Source organism: Epinephelus moara, chromosome 19, assembly GCF_006386435.1.
Source record: "Epinephelus moara isolate mb chromosome 19, YSFRI_EMoa_1.0, whole genome shotgun sequence".
In the NCBI taxonomy this organism is placed as follows: domain Eukaryota; kingdom Metazoa; phylum Chordata; class Actinopteri; order Perciformes; family Serranidae; genus Epinephelus; species Epinephelus moara.
In genome coordinates, this window is record NC_065524.1 from 27,099,217 (window position 1) to 27,126,191 (window position 26,975).

Consider the following 26,975-nt stretch of genomic DNA (forward strand, 5'->3'; position numbering starts at 1 on the left):
AAGTCTGTTGATTAAGGCTGCAAATAATGATTAGAGCTGAAACAATCAGTGAATAACATGAAACTCAAGTTGATCGACAGAAAATAACGCTGCAACTATTTAAAGCAAAGCAAAGAAGGCAAACAGTCTAATTTCAGCTTCTTCGTTGTGAGGATTTGCTGCTTTTCTTTATTTTATGGGAAAGTAGATTTTTTTTTTGATTTTTTTTTTTAGGGAAATTTGGATTGCGAATTTTCAGTATGCCATTTTTACAGACCTAATAAGCTAAGAATTGAGAAAATGATGAGGCAGATTAGATAATGAAAATAACCGTAAGTTGCAGCTCTACTAATTTATTGTCTCTTTAAAAAAGCCCATTATTAAAGCACAAAATGTTATCTTCAAATTGTTTGTTTTGTTAGTCTAACCCTTAAAGATTTACAGTTTACTGTCAGATAAAACAAAAAAAAAGCAGTAAATTCTCATAACTAAAAAGCTTGATTTTTAAAATTTCTGTCAATTGACTAATCAATTCATCGTTTCAGACCTACTGTTGCTAAATGGCTGGTGGATAAAATTAGGGGACAAGAATTCTAAATACCTGACAAAAAGGTACATCATTAGATTGGTGCAAATTTTCAGATTTTGATCCAACTAGAGCTGTTAATTACATGCTCTGTGATTAAAAGATTAATTGCATACATCAATTTTTGCTGTGAAAGTATTTAAAAAAATAAATAAATTCAAGCCAAATGAATTTTGGCAGATGTGTCATAGTAAAGCTGCTGGATTTTGGACACAATATTGTCCCCCTGTCCTTTGCTACCCAAACTGGTCTGCAGTCCATTGCAATCCATTTGGCAAGGGAGTTAGACGGTCACAGGTAGACGTACTCAGTTTGTGTCTGAACACCTGGTCAAGTGTGGCTTGACGAGGCTGGCTGCTAGCGCTAGCATCAGAGGCTGTGCTAGCTCAGACCACCCTGTTCACTGCTAAATGCTTCATGTTGAGGTGATATTTCAGACTTTAAGTACTCCAATGGTACGAAAGTTCCTTACTGCAGAAACTGCAGAGAACGGTGCTCCTATCAACAGCAGCATCATTTTGTCTGCCTTCATCATGTGACAAAGCCATTGTGGCCTTCAATGACGCACCGGGACCAAGGGCATCAGGGAACACAATTAATCAGTGTTAAATTTTTTAACATGTTATTTTTTAAGTGATTAATTTATTGAAATGAATGCGTTATTTTGACAGGCATAAATCCAACATTTCCATTGCCCATAATAGCACATACATATAGAGAACAGAGAGATAGATGCCTCAGTATAAACTGTGTGGACAAAATCTGTGGTGACAAATATTTATCATCTTATCGCCCAAACCTAATTTCTGTCACAACAATGCATCAAATTGTTATTAAAAATCTGTCACCATTAGAATGAGCACACCAGACTATATGCAAATCTAGTCTTTTACAAATCATAATAACATAAATACATAAATTAGTTGCCAAACACAGCAGAGGGTAAAATATGTTGCACACAGCAGAATCCAGCGCACTTCCATCTTCAATAATTCTACTCAATGCACTCGCAAATGACCAGGATTCCAATTACTTATCATCATGTGTTCTCGTTTTGATTTACTGCAAATGAAAAGTGAAAATCAAACTTGCGTTATAGTTTGCTTATTTTTTTTGCTGCGCGCTGTGATGCAAAATAGAGAAATTCACCCTCCCAAGCGCGTTATCAACGTTTGGAGACAGAGGGAGAGATACTCGGCATGTGCAATAGCTCATGCAACCACACACATAGTGGGTACCTCGTAAGTAAGTCGGCTTAAGAGCCTATAGCTGCTCAGGCATAACACTTTCCATGCATACAGTTTGGAGAGGAGGCAGGTATAATGAGTCAAATTACTTTGCTAAATGGAGAGGGCTGGTGCTCTGGAGTATAACACTGCACAGAGGTGACCTCAGGGGGGGGCCTGCACTTTAGTCAGCTCGCTTTCTCTCTGCTGATGGGCAGTATTCAGCTGGGATGTTATCAGCAAGGTTAAACAGGGTCTATAACTGACCGGTGGATTAAGTAACAGACTGAGGGGGAAGGTCTTTGTCTTAAATGTCACATAAATATGCAAACTATTCAAATAAAAGGTCCATCCATAGATACGGCACATGGGTTACAAGTATAGAAGAAAATCAGTTTTGCGTGATATTAAGACATATGCAAGCAGTGGAGGGAAAAAGTTACACCAATGAAGTTTTTCCAGAGTGACATTAACATAATTACCCTGAAATATTCAAACATTATTTCCATTGATGAGCTGATTGAGGAGACAAAAGACGGACGGGGATAAAAGCCAGACTGGGGAATAGATAATTGAGAGCATTAACTTCATTGGGCCTCTGCTAATGTAACGGGGGGAGTAATGCAATCATTGGCTTTCTGTATAGTTGAATGCTCTGTGGGTCTGATTTAAACAGCCACATTAGTGTTTTAAACACAGCTGGACAAGATGGATGGTATGTTAAACATGCACGTTAATTGCTGTTAGCCATAAAGACAGATGATTCATCAACATAGATGTAGATAACATGGCACAGTGGGCAGTAGACTAATATACCAGATACCAAAATCAATCACCTGAGTCCCAAACATGTTTCAGATTCAGAGCAAATTGTGTGTGGGTGAGAGAGAGAGAGAGAGAGAGAGAGATGGAGAGACTGCAGAAGTTAATCATGACCCTCATGAAAGCTAAATAATGACTAATGGCAAATTAGTTAAAACATTAAGCTTTAAAGGACGTACATGAGAAAAACTCCAGGGGTGATTATGTTAATGAAAGCACATTTCCTCTCCTGGCTGCTTCAAAGTGAAGCCTACACAGGTGGATTGATATTTCTGCTTGGAACCAGACGAAGCAGAGAGAGCTGCAGGGGTTAGCGTGAGGCCAGTTACACTCAATGCATGTGTGCATAAGTGTGTGTGTTACCCACCCGCGTCTGTGTCTGTGTGTGTCTGCATTTTCTATCAGGGTGCGATCTGAGAGCCTCCAGATGCTGCTGCCATTTGCTCCCCTGCCAATCAAAGGCCACAGCAGAATGCCAGTCCCTGAGAGCCCTGGTTTACAGGCGGCTTACCTGTATCTCAGTATTACTCGGATGCACACTGTGCACTACCCCTGTAGCAGTCAAGCCAAACAAAGGGATTTTTTTTCCCACAGTTGGAGCAGTGGAGTGACAGACAAATAATATTATGGCTTAAATTGTGTTTAGTTATAAATATATATCATCAGATCAGTATGTAACCAAATGCCAGGAGTAAAAACAGTTAAGTTTTAAACCTTAAGATTTCAGTTCTGGTTGATCTGGCAAAGTCCCAGCTCAATTTGGAGTGACAAATTTATCAGTTGCAGGGGGCAGAAAACACATTAGGAGCAGAGAACCTGTTCAGTCATGATGAAATTTGATGTTGTCTATAAATCTGTTTAGCTGCCAATGATTGTGTGTAAAGATGGAGAACAGCTCTCTAATTCCTCACAATGTACAAAACACCGTGGATACAGCCGCTGCCATCTTATGTTGGTGACATCATTGAGTATGGTTTGATCGCATTGATCGCAGGTGACACACAGAGCTGTTAATCATGACGTCACCTTTATATAGCATCAAATTCAGCATCAAACTAGTTAAGCTCATCAGGAAAACGAACACTTGAACATACATCATCGTGATAAGAACCACCTAAAATGACAGCAACTATCTCGGGGAAAACTTTATTTGACTTGTTTAATTTTTAGTTTGGCTCACATCCCATCTGCTAACATGAAAGGGGCAGGCTTTATGACCTATGCTGCAACCAGCCAGCAGGGGGCGATTGAGATGTTTTGGCCTCACTTTTGGGGAGCTGTCATGTCGTCCATCTTCATTACACATGATATGGTAGCTAAACTTTACGATGCAAATATGTTTACCTTTCAGCATCTAGGGACTGAATGATCTGCTCTTTCAGATTACATCATACATGAGATCCGAATCCTGTCAAGTGCGTGCATGTATTGCTTCCTCTGAATCCTTGGAGCATATACTCGCCATTTGAATCCAGAGCCTGGTCTTACTCCAAAGTCGTCACAATACAGGGCTTGGGCAGTGACTTGCGGCATCAGAAACCACAAAAAAGGCGTCCTTTAACATCGGCATGATTGGTGGCTGGTGGCTGTTATAGTTTAGTTTAACGGTGCCTGGCAGTGTCAGGGGGAAACACGGCGGGACAAGGAGGAGAGTTAAGAAGGGGGAAAGAGTTGAAAAGCCAAACCCTGTTCTTATTTCCTAAAACTAACTATATGTTTTTGTTGCCTAAACCCGTTAGATGTTGAAGGAAAAAAACACCACTTTGCGGTGTTGAACCGACATAGTGCGTACTTTTAAAGAGACTGTATGTAAACGTTAACTACCCTGTGAAAACGAAAGTGTATTTTGAAAGAAGACAATGCATGTAACAGGCAGAACTTGACACAGCGTCCAAGAACGTCAACAACCAACTTGCATGTCGTCTGTGGCTGTGGAAAGTCCATGTCCAAACGTCAATATGTGACAAGGTTGGAGTGAGAATGTCCTGGAATCCAACATGCTGGACATTTAATAATGATGATGATGAAAATCTTAAGAGTTACAGCTTTAAACAGATTGCTCCAACATGAAAACGATAGAGTGAAACCTTTTTCCATAGGGAATATGTTCTTTATAGGTGCATTAAGAACAAGATTCGGCATTATGCGTTTATCATTGCAGGGGTCGACTGAGCTTCTGCAGAGATAATGGCTTTTTTAAAAGGACTGGCATGCTATTAAATTAAGTGTCTTCAGGTTAGGCACCTTTCACAGAGCAGGTTAATGGAAATCACACCAACAGAACATGGCAGCAGCTAGTGGAGACAGTGCTGTTTGTACTTTTTGACACCTTATCCAACAACAAAGGTGAGGCGAGAAAACAAGAAGGGGGTGGTGAGATACTGACATCATCTTTGACATTTACACTCATCGAGTTGTTGCCCAGTGGACGTCTCAGAAAAGGCCACTTGATTGCTGCATATAGACCTGTTGTACACTTGTATTTTTTTACTCTGGTAATTACAAATTATATCTTTATTATGTCTGCAGACCTGCACCCTGATAGATGGCCTTTATCAGCCACCATCCATCTTAAGGAACTACTTTGTGCTCTGTGATATTTCAAAGCATTGGCTCAAAATCAGCAACAAATAAAAAGAAAACTTCGAGAAACGACAAAAGCGCAATAAATGGCCTTATTGCACGTCATGGAGAATGCATCCGTCCCAATTGCATTGCTGATTCTGGCACAGATTAGCATAGCCTGTAAAGAATTGCTGATATCACTAAAACAGGCTATACTAATTAAAGCCAGAATCATCAATTCAGATCTTCGGACACCTTGAATCCTAAAAACGTAAGAGAGGTTTGGAAGAGAAAGTTGGAATCGAATGAAACGTTAGCATCAGAAGAAGAGTAGATGAATGGGACATAAAAGAAAAGCACATGAGAAACTGCATGCTTTCCTTGTGTGAAAATGTGAAGAATTACAAAACTATGAATTCTAAGTTAAATCTGACAAAATTCGTTCATCACACATAACTCAAACAACATTATTTTCTGTCCTGTTATGGGGAAAAGGGAATTAAACCATTTTGTTTTCACATCACTTGAGCTGGGTGTTGGAAATACTTCCAGTTTGCAAATCCCTTTTCCCACAGAGAGTGTTCAACACATGGTTCATTTCAGTTCAGAGCAGCACAGGAGCAGAGACGGGGTCCGCAGGACAGATGTCTCCTCGTTCTATAAGCAGTCTTTATCACACAGAAGCCATGTGAATTACAGAGCACACAATGCATCACACCAGAACCAGCTTTTCAATGAAACCCAGCCTATAATGGATGGCCTGGTGAAAGAGAAATGAAGGGAGCACAGGAAAAGCAAAGGAGAGGAGTGGGCAGGGTGCGAGTGTGAGACAGAGAGTGAACAACCAGAAAGAGAGTTAGGAAGGTACAATATGACAGAAAACAAACGAGCAGAGAACTGCTTTTTGAGATAAGGAAAATATACATTTTGTTTCAGCTCAATGAGAATTACCCGGTGTAGACTGAGCATAAATATTGCAGAATTTCCCACATAGAGGAATACAACAATGACCAATGGATGAGTCAAAAGCTTCACTAACGAAGATGTTTTACTGGCTTGACTCTCAAACTTATATGTCAAAGAGATGACATTCCCCGTGTTTGCTTTGGTTTGCTCTTTAAAACCTTTGGGAATAAAACACCAGAGGGTATGTCTGTATGTCAGAATTGTCCAAACGAAAAATTAGTGGACAAGATGCTCAGCTCAGAAGTCTCAATCCTTTACCGTCTATCTGTGGCTCAGCAAATGTGCACGCTGTGAAAGTTTATCATCATAATGATGACGACCTAAGATAGTGTTCAGCAGATATAGTTTACTGATTCATGTCCATGCCTTTATGACGCATGCCTGGATTTTTATCTTTGACTCTGGAAAGGAAAAAATTCCTAAGGGGTTGTGTAAACAAAATAACTAAACTAGTATGACAGAAGGCCCAAACACAAGAGCTCCTTTTCAAGGTTACTGGTGGCTTTCTTAAAGGTCCAGTGTACAGGATTTAGATGGGTATATGGGCAGAAAGGGAATGTAATATAATAAGTATGCTTTCATCAGTATGTAATCACATGAAAATACGACTAGTTGTGTTTTTGTTACCTTTGAATTAGCCGTTTATATCTACATAGAGTCCGTCCATGGAGTCCGCCATGTTGGTTCAACAGTAGCCCAGAATGGACAAATCAAACACTTGCTCTAAATAGGGCCGTTTGCGTTTTCGCACTTTTGCCCAAGCCACCGTTGTCAGTTCTCCCACAGCCTTGGCTTCAGTCTCAGTCTCTGCTAGATTCCACCAAATCCTGCACTGCAGACCTTTCATTAACTTGAGCAACACTGGAAGAATTTCTTATTTGGAAAGATGCGAAACACGCCTGCCTGAAACATGCTTATTTTCCTTTTGAGGGTTCTCCCTTTGTGGTCTTTTGCCACTGAATTGATGAAGATGTGTAGATTATAATGGAACTACGAACTAAAATACATCAAATATAAGCTGGTGGCATGGTGGTGCAGTGGTCAGCACTGTTGCCTCACAGCAAAAGGGTTTCTGGTTTGAACCTGCCAGACGACTGGAGCCCTCCTGTGTGGAGTTTGCATGTTCTCCTCATGTAAGCATGGATTTTCTCTGGCGTCCTCTCAATGTCCAACAACATACAGGTTAAGTTAATTGATTTTATAGTGTGTGACAGAGGGTGTGACTGTGAGAGTTAATGGTTGTCTGTCTCTACATGTCAGCCCTGTGATAGTCTGCCCACCTGTCCAGGATGTACCCCGTGACCCTGAATAGGATAAGCAGTTATGGATATTGAATAATGAATGACAGACTAAGAGTCTTCAGCCATGCTAGCAGCTCTGTGAGACTGTACCTAGACACAGCAATACTTTTGAGCTAAATGCTAACGTCAGCGTGCTAACATTTGTAAATTAGCCCTAAACATAATGTACAGCTGAGGCCGATGGAAATGTCATTAGTTTTGCAGGAATTCAGTCATAAACCAAGGTGGGGGACAAATGAAGCCCTTGCAAAGATTCAGTCAGGAAGACAACACTTTTCATGCTCAGGCTTTAAGTTTTATTTCTCATCCTGCCACTCACTCCTTGCTCACTCACTATCTCTAAGTGACAGTGTCTAGGTCTGTCAATTGAGTCTTCAACCCCTCCACCTCCCCATCACCACCTTTTCCTTACAGATTTATCAGCCTCATACGCCACAGCAGTCAGCAGCCTCAGAGTCAGCAGCCACTGCCACCATCGTCTGGACTTCATGGGGGGATTTATGTTACTGCCGCTCAGATGTTCCTCGATCACAAAATATCTCCCTCTGGTGTCAAAGTGCCAAAAACTTCTGTTAAATCTTAATCAGCACAAATCATCTGTTAATCTGTACACTCACATTCAGTATTAAATATTATCTTTACTTCATTCTCCTGTCTCTCCTGATTGAAATAAAGATTTGACGTTGACGCGAAATGAAAACTTTCGCAAGCCATCCTGAGGGGGACATAAATGTCTGTACAAAATTTCCTGACAGTCTACAATAGTTGCTGAGATGTTTCAGTTTGGTGGGACCAACCAAACGGCTGGCACTACCATCACTAGAGCCACGCCACTTCAGTTAAACCTTTTGTATTGCAAACTTTTATTTCCCCATTTGCACAGTTTTACCGACCCAGCAGTGAGACACCAGCACTGTTATTCTTGGTCAAACAGAAGCAGAGAGATTGACTAATTAAACTCAAGACCTGGCTACAATTTGATAAAGACCAGAAACAGAATCAAAGCCTCATTTATAAGAATATTTTTTCCCTCCTTCAAATAATAAGCTGTGACATGGCATTGTGTAATACCAGCTCATGCTGCTTGGTTCCAGTCAATAACTTTCAGTGCTAAAACAGCACTCTTAGTGTGATGAAGTCATTCTGAACTAATAAAATCTAATTAAGTGTTCTGACTTTACTACGCTTTTGCCTTTAAATGGACTGCTGTAAAACACTTATTTCTGTATGTCTTTAAGTGCTGTGCCCTAACAAGTATTTGTTCCATTTGTCCTGTTGTACTTAAGAGAATGGGTGAGGTCCAGTAAGACTTTAAAGCTTAGGAAATGGGTTATTTACTCTAAAATTACATCATGTTAGTATGTAAAGAAGCTAGTGAATGCAGGTAGTTTTGACTCAGAGTGCCGCGGTAGTGTATTTTATCTTCCAAGTCATGTTGCCAGTTCAGAAATATTTCATGTTGTGTGAATATAACAAAAACAACAGCTAAATCCATGATAGCCAACTGAAGGCCATACGTAGCAGGTATCCATTAAAATTCCTGGAGTGTCTCGTGAGAAAGGATAGCGTATAGGATGTATTAAATATTGCAACCACGTGCAGAGGTGAAAACACAGCCAGCGCTGTTTCCAACGATGCATTCCTCGACCGTGGAATAACATGTCTACGTGTTGACTGAGGAGTTGCATGATTCGAAAGCCACCACATAAAAATATATTTATGCCACAGGAGAAAAGTTGGAGAGATGCATCTGGACACTGTCTCCAGCAGGTATGGGACTGTGTGTTCTGGCAGCCGAAGTAGGAAGGATAATAAAAACAAGGGAATTTTGTGGAGGGAGGGAATGGGGAAAAAAGAGAAGGGAGGTGAGGAAAATAAAAGTTAAGTCCTGTTGCTTATGTTTAGGTGCTCTACACAACAGGTTTTCTTCATATTAGCAAAGTGCATGATTCCCCTTTAGCTTTCACTATGAGCACAATATAAGGAAATGAATGTTATGATGATAACATTAAAGTGAGGGTGTTCAATGTGGAACATGCTGTTAGCACAGCTGTGTCTCACTTCCATGTACTAAAATGTCCCCATACACAAACTGAAAAACACTTAACCTGCAAATGGAAGCTGGAAACATATTCACAGTTAAGACCTGGCAAGTAGAGACTGCAAAGGATAAAAAAGGAGCGTCTACATCATTAGAGCTCAGGAAAACACTTTTGAAGGAGTTATGATGCGACCGTAAATGAGAGAGATCATATTCAGGAGATACGGCAGAAGACAGTCAAATGGTTCCGAGGACACATTTACTGTAGCTCACGAATTATAAGATAAAAATGTGGTGGCAAAGTTTCCTTTGGCTAATGCAGTCAGTTATACAAAAATATCAAAGTTAAAGATGTTGAAGAGTAAAGGCAATGGCTCCGAGTCCCGAGGCGACTGAGCTGTATGACTTTTATCGGAAAACACTTTGAAATTACCTATATCGAGTCTACAGGGTGCACAGCAGCAAGGGTAGGAGTATAGAGCGTACTGTTCCAACAAGGTGATAATAAAATTAAAAAGTAGTGCCTGAAGGGCATAATAACTTCCCAGACGTTATAGGACAGGTACACTGAAAGGTATAGAGGATTAATGCGGAGAATAGGGCGAGCTTTTTGCAGCAGGAAAACTCGATCACAGAAAAGAAAGATAGCTGTGGAGCAAACATATTGACAGAAAAAGGCAGCAATTTGAGCCAAAGCTGCCTCTGGACAAAGCAGTCAGTTGATGAGCTGGTAAAGTGCAGGAAAGGGACTTGGCTAAAGGGTTGTGCAATATGGAGGGAAACCAAATTAGACTCATTATGTGCAACATAATATGTGCCATCAGTGGGTGGGTGAGCAAGTGAGGGTCTGAAAAGACTCGAGACTCATACTGGAGAGCAGCAATGACATCAACTATTATCACTAAATATTAAAAACATCAGTTGCAACAAAACAGTGCAATCACCACTCACAAGGTATTTGTGGATCTACATTGTTTACCAGCACAGATTACTCGATCCATAACAACCTACTGCATAGTGAGGATGGCACAGCATTCAGCCCTGACATGGCAGCAACACCAGGCTCTGACTCAAGAATAAAAAGAAACACCCTCACAGCTGTGGGTCTGTGGTGTTGCAGCTGTGGTGCTTTTCCTTTCCTTAACACCCATGACTTCTTCAATCTGTCCCCAGAGGCTTCCCATCAGACCCACAGGGCAGCTCCATCTCAGCACCTCTGTGCTTGTGAAATTCACCACTGTCCCCAAAAGCAGCTAATACATATGACACGTACAGGAAATCAACAGCACTGCACGGTGAAGGATGGACTGGAACAGACAGATTCATGGCTATAGATGATACAAAGACATATCATGGTATGTTTAGTTGTAGTATATTGTGGTTCGATTTAACACACTTTGAACAGTGTCACAAAAAAGCAACATGAAACTAATGTTTGCAAAGTATGCAATTTACATTACGCCACAAGTGAACACATCAACTCTTTACGAGAATGAAATGTCACGAGCCGATCAGCAACATCATCACAGTCATTTAGCTAATCACTAACAGCTGCATAAAGGCAGATCCAAATCTGATCTTTTATTCAGTGTAACGCGTTTTGCAGCTGTCACAATGTTCCATCGTGCTCTGTTAAAACACTCAACCATTGGAAAAAAACAATTTGATTAATGAACAGGGGAAAGTCAGAGCTGCACCAAAAATATACAGCAATGAAGACATATAGACACTGCATGGCATCGCCAGACATGAGCTCGCAGATACGTCTGGTTCCCAGGCTAATATAGACACAATGATGGCATCTATGTCAGCAACATTTTAAACATATAACATGTTTCTCATGCGCCGTAATTGGTTTAAACCTGTTTTGAAACTTTCAATGCTGAGGACAAAGAGGTTGTCCAAATCTGTCCAAACCTTCCTGTCCCAACAGATCAGCCCTTTTGAATGTTATCAGCCCATATAAGGCCATTATCAGCCATTATAATGCTTCAGACCAGACAAACTGCTCCTACCAGTGGGTCAGAAGGTCCATATCCAACGTTGTGACATGGATGCAGATTTGTTTAGGTTTCAAAACCACTTGGTAAGGTTTAGGAAAAGATCATGGTTTGGGTTAAAATAAGTATGATTCTTACATTATATATATGACATAACTGTAGTACGTTACGCAAGTTAACTTACATACGTCAGTTAAAATAAGTAACACAAGGGCTGCCCTCGACTAAGAATTTTCCTAGTCGATCAATAGTCGTCATTTAGGGCCATTAGTCGACTGAGTTGAAGGTGTGAGAAAGAATAGTATCAGTAACATTGTTAACATTACAGCTACATTACAGAGAAATACAAAACCGTACTAATGAACCTTCATTAATATAGGCCTATATTTTATCTACAAGTGCACGTCACACACTGAGCGAGCCACCTGTTAAAGACGCTGTCGGCAAAGCAGTAATGACTGTGCTAAGTGGCTAATGGGCATGTAGCTACTTCCATGTTTCAGATGATACGTCATGTTTGTAGTCGACCAATGAAGATGAGTTTACATATCACCTTGGGTTCGTCCTTCACCTTCTCAAAATGATCCCACACTTTGGATTTCCTGCCCGACATGTTATTAACTAGCCTGTGGAATAACCGCAGGTACCAGCCCTGGAAATTAACGTGACTCCTGTCTGACTCCTGTCTGACTCCTGAGCGTGGACACTTACTGTCCTTTCAAATTAAATTTCCACTTGGTCCAGTCATATAGGTTTTGATTTATTTTAACAAGGCGCAGCCCCTAATACAGTATCATGTTTTTGTTTTGTTTTTTCCTATGACTAAGCGACCAATGAAATCTTGCCGACTAATGACCTTTCTGGTTGACCAACATTTGGTCTACTATTAGGGGGCTTCTTTATACTACGTCCACTGACCGTCTCCTTTGCTGCACTCATTATTATAACAGCAACTTGAGGTCAGTGCCTAAGAATAAATTTAAATATAGGAGGCAGAGTACCTCCCAATTTTATTTAATTTCTTTGATTACTGTTGTTGCTCTTTGTAAAGCGTCTCTGAGTATCCTGAGAAGTGCTATATAAATCTAATGTATTATTATTATTATTAATGATCACTGATAGCAGCCATTTAATGAGCTGATAAAATTTGAAGCAGGTGAACAGATCCAAACATATGCTCTAAATTTAAAGTAATATGTGTTTTTTTCATGATGAACAAGTTTTGAGTTAAGTGTAAAAATCTGTGGGGGAAACATGCTGAAATAAAGTGGAGAACAAAATGGTTCTGTCAAACATACCTAAGCGTTTTACTAATTTTAGCATACACATGATTTAGTATTCAGTGTGCTGTTCTGTTGCGTAAATATGAAAAATATTAACTCTGGTTTCAACATCTACAGAATATTTAATGACCTAAATCAAGATTTGGGCCAAAAAACCCCGATTAGTGCATTCCTCGAAAACACACATCATTAACAACTGCTTACACACGTTCAGCTGAAATTGAAAAACTATTAATGAAGGCTGAGATACTAATTTGGCACAGCTGGAGACTTTTTTAAGGGGACTGAAAACATCACTGCAGTGTTCCCTAATCCTTCCATAGTTCCATCAAAACACAAACACTGTGTGTGTGCCTGTTAAATGAACTTGTTAGATCAGAGATTTCCTAACTTAGTCAAGGATTATTTTGTAATTACAAGTATGTATGAGTAAGTATGAGCCCCTGAGAGCTGCAGCTGAATACTTAATAGGTTTTTATAATGTTTGAAGTGCCATATTGCAGAACCCGCTGCCTAATGAAGTCCCACCGGACTAGTTTTCCTCACTAGAGCTCACCTTTTGTTCTCACAATCACTCCAACAGTTTAGACAAACATGGTGAGGATATCCAGCGAGAAATAGCTGACAGGTTATGACAGAGACTGACAGGATATTGTAGTTCTTGGCTCACAAGTAAATGCAAACACTCTGTACTGTATGTAGTTGATTAATTTGCAACATTTTCAACGTTGAAGTCTCGCCTACAGAAATAGACAAAAAACACTTTATTTAGTCTTATACAACTTTACTAATTAGCTGTTGTAGAATTACAGACTTAGACCTCTACAAGTTATTTTTAATTTCTGTCATGTCACATGTCAAGCCAAGTTTAGATTACTGGAGGTTTAAAATCTTAAGTGACATTGAAATCAGGTTGTGTTATGTATATAAGGACAAACTTCACAGATGTTCTTCTCTGTCATCTCAACAATGCACACACCACAAATAATCGTACACCACACACTACAGAATATTATTGAGATTATCGTACCAGAGGGAGCCCGAATGCACCACCTCATGTGATCAAATATGGAAGCAGATGCAAACAAAGTGCAGACTGACGTGGTGCAACAATTTGCTGTAATGTTAGCAATGCCTTGCAGAAAGGCTAAACAAGTCTGAATGGGAAAATGGTTGGGAAGATGCGATCGACAAGGTTTGCCTGTTCTTCAGTGAGAACTGAAAGTGTGGGGAAATACATATAAAACAAATCCAAATCCATTTTTCATACTTCAAAAGAGAGCCATAAGAATTGTGAACACAACCTCATACAGAGAACCAACATACTCATTATTTATTAAACTAAAGATCAACTTTAAAACAACTCAAATTATACACAGAGCAAAAAACATTTATTACCTCAAAGTATTCAAAAGTTGTTTCAAAGGAGAGAAAGTCAACATGCTTTGAGAGGTGTTTTTATATTCAAAAAACCACTGGTGAAGACCAATGCCAAACTACACTGTATCTGAGTTAAAGGAGTAAGTTAATCAAATATGAAAATGGATGTTCAGACTGTAATACTGACGCAGAAGAACAGGGTACAGGAACTTAAAGTGTGTAAATTGCCTTTTGTAAAACATTGTTTGCCTGTTTCAGTTTGTTTTGTTGTTGATTGCTAAATATGATGTGCTGTTAAAAGGTTAGGTGTTATGAGCTATAGCTTCAGCCTACACCTTTTTTCGGACTGCAGAAGTGTCTATATTATGTTACTGTAATGTTCTGCACTGTACTGTTTAAGTATCTGCCATTTTCTGTGAGAGGCTGTGACTTTATTTACATGAATTTGTAGCTCAATATGATGGTCTTATTTCTTTTTGAAAACCAAAATAAATCCTAAATTCTTACTGGAGGTGAGATTTAACTGTCAGTTTTAACTTCTGTCAATAGCATAATGCTAGCTAATGTTAGCCTCAAGGGCTAGAATGTTTACCATTGCTTCCCTACACCATCAGACGCTCCGTACTGACAAAATCGTTACTTTAATCATCTGGACTAATATCAAACATGTTTTAAATCATTGGCGCAGCCCTGATAAGCCTGTGGGCAGTTTGGGAGGCTTAAGGCAGGATCTTAAAACCTGTCATATTACAAGATAATCAGGGCCAAACATCAGTATCGACCAAGGTCCCAGACCGTATTCCTCTTTCATTTGTTGGGAGGGGATAAATCAGATAAATAGCGAGGATAAATCAGCCCAAAATTCCTGTGGTCTGACCTGAACCTTAAGAGTTTCCTGAATTGAATGATGCATTTTGCATTGATGCAGGAATTATGAGGTTCTATAGATCTGATGTACAGTGTGATCTTTAGTGATGTGAACATTTCATGTAATTACTGTGGCTTCTAGCTATATACCAGACTTCATTGAGTAACAAATAAGACTAAAGAAAGTGCTTCTGGAATATCAATATACTCCTGTGTTGATAACATTTTCCAAAATAAAATTCCTCAAAGCATTTCGAACCTCAAATCAATGATTACAATGTGCCACCAACTTCATCAAAGCCCAATAAATCTAACAACCAACAGAAGATAAGATGGAAGAAGCGCAGGACAAACACTTCAGACAGGTAATCATATTCCAAGAAATGAGGTGACAGAAATGGTTTATCTGTGCCTTCCTGCAGTCACACGCCCAAATATGGTCGTCCACATCTCTTGTATAACCCTGTCCGCGCCTCCTGTTATTGCGAAACCCAAATTAAATGCACTCAACTGAATTCTATCCAATGCTCGAGTGCTTTAAACCAGTCCTGCTGTTGTACCAACACTCGCAGATACACTGGTTGACAAACTGTAAACCCACTGAACTCTGTACGGACTAACATTACCTACACTGCGCATATGCACCGTTTTCTTCCATGACAAATGAGCCTTGCCTTTGGCCCGCTATTACAAATTATTATTTTTTTGATGTTTGTTTGATTTTAATGTTTTTTTTGCGTGTGTGTGCGTGTGAGTTTCACTTACAGAGATTGCATTGATTATAGCCGGAGGTCCTCCACTCTCATATGAATGCAAGTCTGCTATCAATCATTGCTTCAGTGCAAACCTGATATCCATAAAGACGCACTCTCGCCAAAGGCTACTACATCTAATACTAACTTTTCAGAGGAGTTGAAGGTAATATTTTATCATGGAACGAGCTTTGCAGCACGATGCACTGTGTAGACAGCGCTATCACACAAAATCGGCCATATGTCTTTTTTGCTCAGGGGGTGAATTTTATTACTTTTAAACAAGGTTATAGCTAAATTACTCTTACCATTTGTTTCATTCAAAAAACAGAGACTACACAGAATGCAAAAGCTTTTTATTTGTCAGGGCCACTCTTAAACTAAATGTTTCAGGCCATGGATTAATAAATAAAGCATATACTATAAAGCATATTCCTTTAGAGGTACTATTTCCATTTTTCGTCACTGTGTTTTCACCTCAGTTGAAATCAGCCCTTTGCGTGTGCTGTAAGGTCTCTGGCACACTACAGAGTAAATCACTTGAATACAGCACCTGGTTGCCTCCATGTCTAGTGCCAGGTCACAAGTGGTAATTCAGGCCATACAACCAAAATCCCAGGCTCTCCAATTCTGGCTCTGACACATGTCCATTTCTATTGCTGAAGAACTGCCTGTCCTCCTCCTGCGGCACTAATACACTGCCTTCAACATTTCTGAGGCTCTTATTTTAAATCACACCCCGCAGATGTTGTGCTCGTGCAACACAGCTCTCTATTTCTCCAGGCCACTAATCACGTTGCACATTATTACACATCATATTATTATTATTAGCAGTGGTAGTAGTATTGTTGTTTTGGTATTGTGGATGCTGTCGTACGGCTATTATAATTATTATGTTTGTTTATTTTTCTCAGCCTTGTGTTCGTGCTGATAATTAGTTTCCACAGGTAATAAGTTACAGATGGTATGCACTCGCCACTCAGGATTGCTTCCCTATATGGGCCTTTGCTTATGCTAATTACAGACTGCCAGGAATGTGCATCCAAATTAAAATCAAACATGATTTGCAAGCATTTCCAAATGGGTACTTACAATGTAGTGGTTTGCACTGGCTTCATGGATGAGACACTGTTTATTTTAATTTTTTCAAGATCAACAAATAAATGTCAAGGTTCCTTACACAGCATTCAGAGCATTATTATACCAGCAAACCACTAAGTAAAGATACAGTGGTGTAATGTAATGGCATCCTAAGCAGAGAATGAAGTCAAGCTCTGTGTGTCTTGTAATCTGAGGATCTCTGTGGTTTGGTGTGCTGAACCAGTCCGGCTGCACGTGTATATTAGTGCATGTGTGTGGTTAGATCTTTGTACCCACTTGGCACCGCGTTCATACGGTGGTTACTGCTGATATCAGGATGGTACTGTCGCACAAACATAGCACCCACCCTCCAGAGGCCTGTACTACGAAGCCAGTGTAACTTACCCAGGATATCTTCTCGTTATCTGGCTTGACTAACCCTAACATTCTGGATAACCATTACTACAAAGCTGATTATCAACCTGTTCAGCCAACTCTGGGTTTTCCTATCCAGCCCTGAGCGCATTCATGTGAAAGAAGCAGTTTGTTAATTATTAGTGACATCATCAGAACCATGGATGAAGTAGGCTGCTTCATATCATATTTGATGAAACAGTGGCGTGGGATGTAAATGACAATCTGTAATCTTAAAATGGAAAATCTAGAAACACTGTAACTACTAATCAAAAATTCACCATCATTACGTGCAGGTATCACTGAGCTATGGGCCTATGTGACAACAGTATAGAGTATTTTTATGTCACATAAAACACTTTAGAGTAACACCAGACTGTTTCTGCTACTGAATTAAAGGGTGGAAAAGTAGTTAATGACCAAAATGTGGCATTTATAATAACAGGTGGCAATGAACACTGTGTGGATTATTTTACTAATAAAATATTATCTGTTTTATCCTATTTCTCATCACACAGGTGTCTCATGTTATTTTAAGCTGCAATGATGGAATCAGAGTGCAAAAGTAGCAGCACTATCACTGTGGACTAAAATAAACTTTGCATAATTTCAAATCCTGCTAAAATCACATGTTTAGTGTTGTAAACAATCTCCCCATTTCTTAGAAGCTCTGTTTTAAAACCAGTGGAAATCGAGCCCTGGAACAATGAACTTATTCTACTGACTACAACAGCATATAGGCTCCTCTTTTTTACCTGTCACTCTTGACTTTTGTCCATGGATACTTTTTTCTTTGGTGATCTGATTGGTCAGAGGTCAGGGTGTTGACAGGCTGTGATCCGACACTCAAGAGCAGGTTAGCTGTTCAGTATCAGTTACTACAGTGATTTATCTCAGTAAAAAGAGAACCAGCTTTGTAGTACTGAAAACCCAGAGTTAACCCTGAAGTTACCTTGCTAACTTCAAATCCTGCTTCGTAGTACAGGCCTCAGGTCCCTCAAGGTTAACACCGTTAGCTCTGTCAGCTTTGTTGCAGTTGTGTAGTGTTGTTAATGTAGTTAGCACCGTTAGCTGCCAGCCTTCACGTTGAAACATTGTGTCTAGACAACTCATACTCTCTGAAGTTTGCCTTTTAACAAATAGGCGATATATTTCTTTTTGTCGACAAAGCCCATGGAAAAGCAACTGTGTATTAATCCACAGCTGAAACTAGTCCCAACAAATACACAGTTTACTCCTGTCTGACCAAAGTTTATTACAACCTACAGTGCCCAGCAGATTTAGGGAATTACTGAGCCCTCTTCAAAAATAATATTATATTTTTGTGAGCTTTTTTTTTTTGTCAGATTTAAGTCTTTGGTAGATAGAAATTGGGTTGGGACTAAGTGATTTCAGAAAGTACTGAGGGACAGACAGGAACCTTTTAAGATGACTTTGACCGTGAAAATACAAACAATATTGCCAGCCTCGTTTTTTAAGAAAACAGAACTGAGATAATATGAAAAAAAATGTGAATGGGATCTTATATTTAGTTTACTTAGTTTACAGCTTTGTGATCACACCCTCAGTGTGGATATGGACTGCAGTTATATAGCATTTTCTTTACCTTAACAGAGTTAGATGTGTCTTTATGAAATACAAACACGTTACGAAACGTTTTAAGTCTTTAATGACTGATCATTACCCATCACGGTGTCATTAGCACACACACACACACACACGCGCACACGCACACACACACACACACACACACACACACACACACACACACACACACACAAACACACATGCAAAGGCTTATTGATCCCACCGAAGGCTATTTCAGATAAAATACTAGTATATACTTTGGTCAATAAAGAAAAGATACATCCTTAATTAAGAAATAAAGATTTTTTTTCCACTTCAGAGGTTATCATCACTTACAGCCAAAGGAGAAAATGCTAATTCTTCAGCATGGATGAGTGGATCGTTGCTTCAGAGTGGAAAAAGAAGAATAAATTCCACATTGAACCTTGTCTTTTAGGCAGTGGTGATAAAAGCCAAGAAAAAAAGACTTGAGATAATGTGCTCTGCGTTAGAGGACTTCATTTAAAATGTCTAACGTGAACATTAGCAAATGGCTTGGAGCTGCTTATCCTGCCAAGTGTTAGCAGGGGGAGCAAGATGGTGTCATTTGTGATCACGGGGGATTCTCTGACTCTTAACTCACCAAATGTTTTGGGGAGGCGAAGTGTCTGGAGGTCACCTTTCAGCGCAGTGCCTTTTGGTGTCCATGCTGTCTACAGGGGGTGCGGGATTATCCTCCTCCGGCCGGATCATGGCGTCTGGGAATGAGACAGGGGGCAAGAGGGCAGAGGGAGAAGGAGAGGAGAGGAAAAAAATTAGTTTTAAAGGATGTGTCCAAATTAGGAAGCTGTACACCTATAGCTCACTGACTTTTTTCCTTTTATTGTACATGGAAGGCAAACTTCAATAGGTGGGAAAGCCTACAGCGCTATGTCACCACAATTTAAGCTATAATGACTAGTCTTTCCCTCCAGAAAATTGACATTTTGCCCCACAAAGTAGAGCCAAAGGGATTTAGTCAGCAACTAATTTGTATATGTTTTCATGTGTGCCGCTGCCAAGCTGCTCATATTGCTCTCAGTAATCTACCTCTCCATCTGCAGTGGTGTTAAAACCTTTCTTTATGCAATATGTTTTAATCAAGGATCTACTCAAGTACTGTTGCTACCATTCCCCACTGGATAATATCTGTCAAAGGGAAGAATGGCATGTCTTCATGTCTAGGGAAGTGTTCATGCCTTATATAGTCTTGGTCTAGTAGAGTTGCCTGCTGCACATAGCTGGATCTAGCCAGGGGCTAAGGAAGCAGACCTTATGAGAGCTCATTAAAACAGTCTTCAAGTCTTAAGAGACAAATATGAATGTACCACAAAAAAGGAGCATGCCATTGAAAATAATCAAAAGTAATGGAGCAGTTCCCAGACTGAAAAAGCATTTATTAAAAATGGAAGTTGTAGCTCAATTGTGTAGGCAAATGAAAAAGGGTGACAGAGAAGTGGACGGTCAAGGCAAGGTCTTGCTACTAATATTCAGACAATTCACAAGCGCCTACAGTGTTGTGAAACAAATGAGCACGCTACTCTCCTCTTCGTGTTACACTTACAAATTACACCTCAAAGGTCAATCGAGGAAACATTTCTCTTCTAATGGGGAGCTGCATGACATTTCGGGGCGAGGACGCTACTCTTTGCAGTGGCATATATTTTTTTTAGTAACACTGACATTTTCACTGGCTGCATGAAGACCAAACTAATTTAAATAAAAATCCACAACTGTTTTCTTGCATTGTGTAAAAGGCGTTCTAACAAGATGGAGTGCTTCATCCTAATACGAACGACCTCACTTGGCCTATCTGCTCCACATTTTAGCTGAGTCTGCAGGGGCGCTCTCAAGTGAGCCATAAAGAGGACTGAATTAGACAATTACCATTTTCAAGTTTCCACTTTAAATCTGCAACCTTACTTGATCTCAATTCTCAATTTGCATGAAATACCCAATGAATGAGGGGGCTTTTCCCACAATAATATGAAACGGCAATTATCCAGATAGAGGATGAATGTGAATGTACAATAGCTCATTACCAATCTAAAACAGAAAATGTGTCATACAGTACATGTGGAGGCCCCCCCTTTAAAGCAGCTGATAAAAGGTCAAGTAATTATATAAGCTTCAGTTTTCTGTCTCACAGCGAATTATTCTGAAGTGCTCATTTTCAAAATGCAGGAGGAGGAATATAAAAGACACTCATGTTTAATCAGCAAACTTTTGTCAAACGTGAGAATATTCATCCATGCACCAGACATCTGAAGGGCACAAGAGCAAATCACAAACACTGCAAAAGTTCACTGCACCAAAAAATAAAATGCGTTATATTTGTGGGTTTGGAGGCAACAACACATCTTGTTCTGCTCATTGCTATAACAACTCCCACGAGAGGGCGTTTGTTCAAATCTGAGGATTTCATTTGTTTTGCATCAACACCAGAAATGTTTTTGCTAGTCAAATTGCATACTATGCACTACAAACCCATTAAATCTATGATCATTAACATAATCTTGTGTTCATAAACAGTATGTATTCTTTCAGATGCACTGAGCTTTAATTACCTCGCCACTTCCTTAGAGTGTCCTTGCCAGTTGGAGATGCATAACCATGGTAAACTGTACCAATCTCAGCTCTACTGGCATCTGCAAGCATGATGAACCTCTGGAGTTTTTGTTTTTTGTTATCACATCTATAGGAGTAACATTGGAAAATGCAAACTGCAGGGCAACTCTTTGTGTAACGTTAAGTCACAGGCATCTTCGTCGCCAGATGATGCATAAATTAGCTAAATGCTAACATCAACATACTAACAGGCTGATGTTTATCAGGTATGTGTGGGCCCGTAAATGCAGCACAGATGGAGCTTTTCATGAGTTCTTTTTTCCTCAGCAGAGCTTTGTGAAGTTCAAGTCACCGGTGGATAATTGGTCGGTCGAACCGATCAGAGATGATCAGATCGACAGAGGTGCAGCTGCTGCAGAGGCAAGTGAAAGCAAACTTTTAGACTCAGTGCAGTGTTGGACTGAATCCAACTCAGAAATATGTCAGTCAAATCAGAATCATATCCTTAAAACGAATGATCAACGATTCTTTTTTAAAGTTTGTCCACGGCTCAGGAGGACGTTCAGAGTGACAGAGACACTCATGTAATTTAGTAAACAAGCTAACGGCACTAACGACAGATTAGAAATGTGCAACAACATTTTTTGCCAACACTAGATATCAAATAAAAGCCAGACACTGTCTTATTTAGTTGATGTGAACTGTAACTTCACCACTTCCAGGCAGAAAAGCAGAAGAGAGAAGATAAGGTTATCTCTGAGCCTTCCAGAGAAAGTCTGTCCTCCTCTGTGCCGCTGCATCATGTCTATGGCCGTCTATTCCAAAGAGTAGAGTACAAGTCAAGAGTGCTTACTCTGAAGCAAAACCAAGGGACCAAAATGTCCCCAGAAGTATGCTGCACAGCACACTGTCTATTAAAACAAAAAGACTGCTTGACTTGAAGCTATCTTAGTCGAATGAGGGATCTCCAACTGACAATTCAAATCTTTGACCGTCAAGGGGCAGCCCTGGTGCTTCATCTGTGCCTAGAGTACGCTCTACAACCAGAGAGTGTGGTGCAATGAATAACCAAACAATATTCCAATCACTCTCCTAATGAACGGCCCGGCTCCAAAAACAGAAAATCAATAAGCAGTGCCAGATGTTGATATTGCAGCAGGCTGCCACAAATAAATTAATGTGTGGGAAACCCTGATGTGTAAAACATGCTGGGAAACATCTGTAACACCATCCAGTCAAAAACAATCAGGAACTTGCTGTAATTACAGTTTTAAAGGGCAAACATTGTATTAAACTTCTTCATTTTTAAATGTAGGTTTTAATTTATTTCTTAATATACATGGAGAAATATGTGCTTCTGTCATGTTTAGTTGTGTGTCTCTGACAGCAGTTTATAATGAGTTTGAAATATATCATCATGCTGACCTGGAAATTGTGAGAACATTTTGTTATTTGAGGTTTGTTGTGTTACTTTTGTAAAGTGTCATTTAAAATGTTTCCAGTTTAAAACAGCATTTTAATTAGGTGTCAGGTCAGATGTATTAACAGTGTTCCCAACAATTTAATGACTGTTTGATTCAGTTAGTTACATAACAGCTACACCTGACTGTTACTGGGTGTAAATATTTATAACAGCTTAGCTCAACATAACAACTAGTTTGCATGGTGCAGACAGCTTTGTCTTGTGATGCATAAATCTTCACTTAGTAAGCACTTCTGGTAAAAACTAGGCTAAGTTTGACCTTACAAAGAGCTGGTGAACCTCTGCATGCATTATGCAACAGTAAAACTTGTGGTGAAAAGAGCCACCTGGTCACTTCCTGTGTCTTGAAGAAGGTAGACCGGAGTCTGCAGCCCCCTCAGGCTGATACCGCAGCACCCTGTCACTGTGGTACAGACAGAAACCACAGCGGCAACAACTAAAACATGATAGGTTGGACAGTGCAGATTAAACACTGCAAATCTCACAACACTTCCCCTCACAGTCCCACTTCTCTCTTTCTCCTAAATGGAGGCCCTTATCTCACCTAGCTACAGTCCAATATAAATCTACTAGCAAAGCTCTTCAAATTTATTGGCCGAAAATTGCAATGATATCACCTTTCACTGACTGTTTATCCTGCCCTGTGAGCGCAGTAAAGCGAGAACAACTACACAGAAAAACTGCCCTTGATTAATGTCTTTTCGGATTTATGTTATACGATTCTTATACCCAGTGTCGGGTTGATTTAAGAGCTGCGAGTTCTGTTGGGGCGTGATAAAAATGGGGCTTAAACTTCATTGAATGCTTAGGGAAAAGGGGATAAATGTTTGCTAAGCCTGCTTCTGATATCAACTATCAAGCAACATCTTAACCTAGCAGCAAATACTTCATCCCACCTTGGTAACTGCTGTAAACGACTTAGTATCTAATCACCTGCTTGTAAGGGCTTTGCAAGAGCCTCTGTGCCTCAGTGGCTTACAAATGGCTTTTTTTTTGATGAAGTGATGGTGCGGAGGAGTGTATATTGTCTCCAGCTGTAACTCTGCATACAGGAATGTGTAGGAGCAAAGCAGTTTGTGTGTGTGTGAGAGACAGAGAGGTGAAACGACAGAGATATACAGAAAGACAGTGAGAGAAGGGCAGAGAGTGTGTGTTTCCTATGGTTGAAGTACAGTTGAGCTTCAGCCAAGGTCATCCTCTTACTTATGACATACATGGAGCCAGACTGAGCCTCTCACTTGGACGCTCTCCATCTGCTCTCACTGATAAGGACGGCTTCTTCATGTGCAGACAGACACCACAGCTCTGTATTGTGTAGATCTAGTGTGATTAAAACCATATTTAGATTTCTCTGAATTGCAATTAAGAGGACACTATTCTCACGTATATAGTTTACACCTTTAAAAAAATCTTCTTTTTTTTTCTGCCAGGATACTGCAATGGAAAGTGGTTGTTTTATACCAAGACACTGCTGCATTTCCAGCCAGGATAGTGCCAAGGTACAGGGTACATTTATTTTATTTCTCGGTGCATTTTTAAACACCTAATGAAATGCTGGGGTAAAAACAGTCCATACACAAGCTACTGTATATCAGAAGAGGTGCAGTGCAGCCACATCTGCTCAGTAGAGAAGTATTTCGCTAAAGGACCTTTCCAGCCACAAAGGTGGACACGGATATTCTGTTAATTGGTTTATGCATGTCAGCCGGGAAACTCAATTGCAGGCTATCAAAGAGGCCTGAAACAGCTTAACCCAAGTAAGACCTTACCCAGACTGCCAACAGTTCATGTTTTTTCCTCAGTGTCTGAAGCCTGTATAAAATTGGAGGGGGTAAGTGCAACCCGTTGACCAGCAGGACTATTTTGCTTTTCCCTGATCAACACCTTGCCAGATGAAGACTGCTTTAAAATTTATGAGAGAAAACAAAAATGTGTCCTCACTGGGAAATCATTGAGGACACATTTTATTTTATCTTTTTTTTCTATAGTCTTCTGTTGCACTCAGAGATCCACATGAATTCAAGACTAGGGCTCGGTTAAAGACAGCAGCTATAACAGAAAGAGAAATATGGTTGATAATAAATACTGTATGCGTGAGACATTACTGTTTATAGAGATTAGATTGGCGCCATGTTGGTGCCAGTCTTAAGCAAATGCATGATGATGGTGAGAGATTATACAGTGTGGCAATAAAGTAATGAAGAGTCATGTTTGCTGTACTGGGAGGATGGTTTGTTGTTTGCAAACAGTAACACGCGATTCTGCAATTAAAAAGAACTGACAGCGCTCTGTATGCACATCACAGTCTGTACATGGCTTTCAGCACATATCAAACAAATTGTGCATTTGGGCATCACTCGAACAGAAACCATGCTCCTGCATCAATAACCCACAGAAACTTCGACAGCAACCTGACCACAGGCACAATGTTTTCTCTATTAAACGTTCATGTTGTTAAATTAATAAATCTGTGAGCCATCTGCTAAAACACCGCAACACACACACACACAAACACACTCCCCCAGTGGTCTGGTGAAGGGCTACATCCAAAACTTCAATCAAATGGCCGAACTCCAGGCAAGCTTCTGTGACGCCGAGAGGTTCACGGACTGATCACCATAACTACAGCTGATGATCTCAACATGCTGTGCTTCCTGTTAAATGTGCCTTAGCCCGTGGAGGTGGACCAATTGGCAGGAAATGAGAACAAATTGATTGGGAAACAGATGGAAGAGAAGCAGCCACTATGAAGCCCATGAGAGTGTAAAGGAAGGAAAGAGATGAGGGGCGAAGACGAAAATGAGACATAGAAGGCGAGAGCAGACAGTTTGAAATGCCGTAAAGGCCAATAAAAAATGAATCATGAAACATGCCTTTTAAAGGCTTAGAACATTATAAAACATTTTCCTCTTTAAAATCAGTGAACAGATATTTATATTGTATCCAGCACATTTTCACTCCCAACTCATCAAATACCAAAGCTTGGTCAGTGGCCCTACACATCAATCAATCAAATCAATTTTCTAATGCTCTAGGTACCCCTCCAGTGTCAGTTTTGGATCTTCAGTCAAATCAAATCAAGTTTATTTATACATCACATTTAAAACCAAAGTGCTGTTCAAATTAAAAGAATGACACACAAATATGTAGTACAACAGTACAACATGTACTCAAAAATAGAATAGAATAGTAAGAACAATTAAATACATAAAATAAAAAAATAAATTAATACATAAAAAGTTTATAAAATGCTAAAATATTTAAAAGAGCAACCAAAGGCCATTAAAAACATCTATGTCTTAAGATTTGTCCTAGAAGTGTCAGTGGAGGGGGAGCATGTCATTGAGAGTGGAAGGCTATTCCAAATCTTTGGAGCAGCTACTGCAAAGGCACAATCTCCCCTACCCACTAGCCTCAATCGTGGGACAGTTAAAAGACATTGTTCTGAAGATCTAAGAGGTCGGGAGTTGGAGTAGGGGCAGAGAAGTTCAGCAATGTCGTAGGGTGCCAGCCTATGTATGGCTTTAAAAACAAATAAATGAACCTTAAATACATCCTGTATTTGATAGGTAGCCGGTGCAAGGACCCATGACAGCGAGTCAATTTAGGCTTGTTACATGCCTTGTGTCTTTTCAAAATAAACTTTAGTTCTCACAGGAAATGTATAGATTTTGCTCATTAAATGCATACACTTTCTTTTCAATATAAACTAAGAATGCTGGTAAAACACTGTCTAGGTTTACTTCCTTTGGTTTAGGCAACAAAAGTAGGCTACCTGGAAAGGTTTAAAAAAATATATATATATATATATATGCTTTGACTTAAATTAAGTACGTTTATTGTTAAGGTAATGTGATACGTCACATACCTCCCAGTGTTTCCCATACATTCATTTATCTGTGGCGGTGCGCCACGAATAAATTATCTTCGCCACATATAGATTTTTCTGCTTTTGGCGCTACCTGTTCGACCTCGCTCATAAACACATTATAACGGGACTCACTGTCTGTGAATGTAGCTTGTCGTTACAATTCCGGTGCAATAGGTGGCGGTATGC

The 26,975-nt window shown here is 39.8% G+C and overlaps 1 protein-coding gene across 2 annotated transcripts in view; it reads right to left on the reverse strand.

Annotated features, from left to right (window-relative positions):
• chrm3a (cholinergic receptor, muscarinic 3a) overlaps positions 1–26,975 on the reverse strand; it is a 110,807-nt gene that overhangs the window by 53,369 nt on the left and 30,463 nt on the right. For both annotated transcript variants that reach the window (XM_050071997.1, XM_050071998.1), the window contains exon 2: positions 19,472–19,586. The gene's annotated coding sequence lies outside the window, so the exon portion shown is untranslated. The remainder of the gene's footprint in view (positions 1–19,471; positions 19,587–26,975) is intronic.